This window comes from Lathyrus oleraceus, chromosome 1 (assembly GCF_024323335.1).
Source record: "Lathyrus oleraceus cultivar Zhongwan6 chromosome 1, CAAS_Psat_ZW6_1.0, whole genome shotgun sequence".
NCBI lineage: Eukaryota > Viridiplantae > Streptophyta > Magnoliopsida > Fabales > Fabaceae > Lathyrus > Lathyrus oleraceus.
The window spans coordinates 168189754-168194699 of NC_066579.1; the positions used below are offsets into that span (position 1 = coordinate 168189754).

At 37.0% G+C, this 4946-nt stretch overlaps 1 non-coding gene across 1 annotated transcript; it reads left to right on the forward strand.

Annotated features, from left to right (window-relative positions):
• The first annotated feature begins 932 nt into the window (after positions 1 to 932).
• Positions 933 to 1039, forward strand: LOC127116056 (small nucleolar RNA R71). The gene has a single exon (XR_007801044.1). It is a non-coding gene; the product is annotated as a small nucleolar RNA R71 (small nucleolar RNA).
• Positions 1040 to 4946: the final 3907 nt, after the last annotated feature.

The window sequence follows — 4946 nt, forward strand, 5'->3', positions numbered from 1 at the left end:
CCTATGCACATTATGCCACGCATGCATAATCTTATGCTTCAAATGTTGGGGATCTTTACCCTCTTGATAGAAAAGACCTTCTAACAACATGTTATTAGGTTTGTCTCTCAAGGGGAACCCAAGTTGACGACGAGCCAAAGCATGGTTGTAGTTAATTCCTCCTTGTGTACCAATGAGAGGCACATTAGAGAATTCACCACAACTATCACTAATCTCCAAACTGCTTAAAGACGGATCATACCAAACTATATCATCATTAGTCAGAGACATAAGTCTCTGAGACCACCGTAGACATTGTTTGTTCTCCACAAAGGCAGGTGTCTGAGGCAAGTTTGAAATAAACCACTTGTACAAAAGAGGAATACAACAGACAATCGTTCCACCACCTTTAGAATTCCTTAGATGCAAAGAGAAATACATATCACCCAATAAAGTAGGCATAGGATTCCCAATCAAGAAAAGTCTAATGGCGGTAACATCAACAAAACTGTCAATGTTAGGGAACAAAGCTAATCCATAGATGAGCAACACAAAGATAGCTTCAAAAGCATCCGCACTACCGGCTTGAGCAAAGGCAGAAGCTTCCTTGATGAGGAAATCAGATTCCACATAACTCACAGTTTGGAGTCACGGCAGCCACGGTGGCTGCGGGTGGTATAGTCAAGTTGTCTAACTTTTTAACAAGGGCATCTACCTTAGCATGGACATGGTCAAGGCTACTGATTTTGTACATTCCACTTTTTGTTTGGGACTTTTCTACTGGAGTTCTTTCACCTCCCCATTGGCAATGGTTTAGGGCCATGTTTTCAATGAGTTGATAGGCTTCGTTGTATGGCTTGTCCATAAGTGCACCGCTTGCGGCAGCGTCTACTGTCAGTCTTGCGTTATACAGAAGCCCATTGTAAAATATGTGAATGATCACCCAGTCTTTGAGACCGTGATGTGGACATATCCTCATCATGTCTTTGTATCTCTCCCACGCGTCGTAGAGAGATTCTACATCTTTTTGTCGAAATCCGTTGATTTGAGCTCTCAGCATAGCAGTTTTGCTCGGCGGAAAATATCGGGATAAGAAAACATTCTTCAGTTCTTCCCATGTTGTAACTGAGTTGGATGGTAAGGATTGCAACCAAGCCCAAGCTCTGTCTCTTAGTGAGAAAGGAAAGAGGCGTAGTCTTATCGCATATTGAGATACACCATTCGCCTTCACAGTGTCCGTGTACTGCACAAACTTGGTCAAATTTTCATTAGGGTCGTCCGTATGATTTCCAGCAAATTGATGTTGTTAGGTGGCTGATAATAATGAGGGTTTCAGCTCGAAATCGTTTTGATTGATAGCAGGGGCAGCAATGCTACTGTGAGGTTCTTGTTGGGACGGGGTAGCGTAGAACTTAAGAGGACGATTATGTGGTCCTACTTCAGCCATGGTTGGTTTTTCGACTGGTTTAGAAGTAGGAAAGAAGATATCGGGAATATCGTACCTTTGTTGGTACTGTAGTATTCTACGTCTTATATATAAGAAACGCTCTAATTCATTGATTGGCGGTGCTAAGTTATCGCCTTGTGAGCGAGTACTTGGCATACAATCGGGGGAAATAAGGGAAAGGAGATTAGTTTTTTTCCATAGTCTATATTGTGCAACGAAACAATCGCACTATTTGACTAAATCAGGTCCCTGACAACGACGCCAAAAACTTGATACGTCTCGTGACTCTATATAGAATATAGTCTATCGGGTACTTGACTACAAGTGCACAATCCAATTGTTTTAGTTTTAAAAGATATCGAACCCATAAGGACCGATGGTCAAACTAATGCTACCAACGTTACTATGTTTAGCTAAGGGAATGATTTTTAGAAGTTTGGTTGAAGAAAATTAAATCTAAGGGAAGTTGAGTTTTAAGAAAATATTAATAGGAGGATATCGGTGTGCAACGCATTAATCGTCAGGGATTCGATAAGTCATCGGTATATAATTTAAGAACCAAATATCTTTCAGTAGAAAATACTTATTTAAAAGGCTTTATCTCACTCTCTCGTGATTGTTGATTCGGATTATACCTTTAAGTCAGAACGTACGCTCTCGCAGTCCCATTTGAAGTTAAAAATACTTTTTGAAAATAGATAAGTTCTAATTGCCTTTAAAGTGCTCTCGCTATTTTTAAAATCAATGCCTAGTTTTTACTATCCAGTTCGACCCTCACGCTCTTGCGATTGTCGGTTCTCACCTTAGTTAATTTCCCATTCTCGTGGCAAAATCGTATTAAATAGCTTCTCACTCTTGTGACAAAGTTAATAAAATTTAAATTAAAAACCACAGCCAAAAAGATTGTTTGAGACAAGAAGTTTTTTTCACCGATTATTATTAAATCCCGTCTAATTAAATTGTTACATACCGATACCGGTAGTTTAGCCAGACATGTTAAATAACGCAAACACAGATAAACATAAACAGATTAACAATACAGCAAACATAATTATAATAATAACAAAGCAATAATAATAATAATTGAATAAAAACCTGGCAATTGGATTAATAGAATACGCCGAATCTTGAAGTACTTGAGCAGTCCTCCATAGGTCGGTAGGATTATGCTTCTTCGAAATAATTGCTTAAACTAAATTAAATAAATTGTAGTAGTTCCCCAGTGTAGGAAACTACTACTTTGGCTAAATGAAAAACGGAAAGGGAAAGGAAAAATGGAAACTCTAAACGGAACAGTAACTATATTGCGGTAGAGGAAACAATGTTGCCGAGGAAAAATAATACTAGAAAGCAGAATTGCTGTAGAAAATAAATTGCAGAGAAAAATTAAGCCTTCCCTTAGTTTCCAACATTTGTCTTTTTATATCCCCTGGTAGGTCATGGCAGTTGAGAGAAACAAGGATGACTTGGTTGAGTGAGGAATCCACGGGAAAATGGCTCTGGAATTAGAATTTAGGCACGTTGGCTCACTTCTGTTGACTGTTTCAAGGCGTTGATTTTGGCCGCGTGACGTTCGTCATGGGCCTGTGACGGTCGTCACAGGCTAGGTGTGTCGGTCGTTACACGCTTTGTGACGGTCGTCACATCCATAATTTTTGTGTCCCCTGTTTTTTGGTTTTTCTGCTGCTTTCTCTTCTGTTTGTTCTTCTTTTTCTTCCTTTTCTACACTTTGCTCATTTATGCATGGGGATTGAAATACCTGCAAAAATAACTTGAATACTTGCGGAATAATCAGAATATAAACGAAAGTGGTACGATTTTTCAGTGTAAATCAAGGCAAATATACGATGTACTTTCGCGTTATCAGACAACTTCACAATGATCTTGTTACAGATGAACTCAAAAAGGATCTCCAATGATGTATCGGATGAAGTTTCAAATTACAAGCACTTGGTTACATGAAATTTGGCATTGGCCATGACCTTTGCATAGGGAGTGTTGCCTAAATTCGAAGTCCAATTGTCCCAGATCAAACCAACAGTCCATACAAGATATTTTTTAGGGTTTTTGTTCTTATTATGTACATTAATGGTCAAAGACCACACAAGCAAACACAATATACACAAGCAAAATATATCACAAAGTATGGACCAAGTGGACAAAGTGAAAATGACCTTAACATAAACAATTAGAATGGTATGAACAATGGAAAATGAATAAGGCTTAAAATTAAATTGCATTAAAAATAAAGGACTTGATTAAATGTTAGTTGTTAATAAGTTAGAAGTTAGTATTGCTTTTTCTTTTTTGTTTAAGTCATTATTTGGAGAACACTCAACCCACTTATCACAAACATGGAACCTTGAACCAAAGACATCTTCCAAAGGAAGGAAAAAAGGCCAAGTTTCCACAGAATACCATGAAAGAGGGGAGACTTACAATCTCACTAACTAGAATGTTGTGCCTTTTTTTTGTCAAAATTTAGCGCTATGTTAAGCAATCATAATTGGACTTATGTAGAAGTCACAACAATTTGAGACCGGGCAATAGAATTTTGGTTTTAATGCATGTTAGAGACATAGTATAATGGACTATGCTCATGAAACATACCACACACAAAAACAATATGCAAATGTTGTGGCCTAATCTCATCCATACTCATGTTGATTTTGCAATCAACTAGCCTTAGGATATAGAGATATCATAGGACCATGACATGAATGCATAAAGAAGGGGAATGAGATGAAGAGGGAGGGGAAGTGGATCAAACTCAAATTGGACAAAGGAGGACTTTTACCGAATTAAGTTCATTCATTCATTTTGGGAGATGTAATGTACATTCCATCAACCCCCTAAATCCAATTATCTTAACCTTGCAAAGTCAAATCAACTTTGACCAAGGCTCAACAACACAAGTCAAACTTACAACAATCAATCAAAATGGATCAACACAATTATTTAGCATTTATTCAATTAAAAATACTGAAAATAATGCATTAATTTAAATATGGTTGGTGAATTTCCTAAAACCTCATCAAAACACCAAAGAAAGGGCCATGAGATTTATCATAGGCCAAACAAGGTCAAAGGACCTTGAGAAAAAATTTCAGAATTTTTGGAAACTTAAAAGTATTTTTAAACAATTAAAAATAATCACAAAGACAATTAAATCATGAAAAATGTTAATAATGATCCAAAAAATAATTTTAATTCAGAATATGAAAGAGGATTTTATTTTAAAAAAATTGGTGAAACTCTCGTATTTTTTGGATCGATATTAAAATTAATATGAATTAATGAAAATCAAAGGAATAAAATGAAAATCAGAAATTACAAAAAAACGTGGACCACTTGATCTCCCTCATTAATTAAGATGGCAAATCAAGTGGACACAAACGCGCGTTCCATGATGGAACTCAGTTAGCGCGCCACACAAGTGGTAATCAGAACGAACGCTTGTGATTAAGTCTTTTTTAAATAGATTAATGGTTCTGAACCGTGCCACCTCACTGCGGGAGCA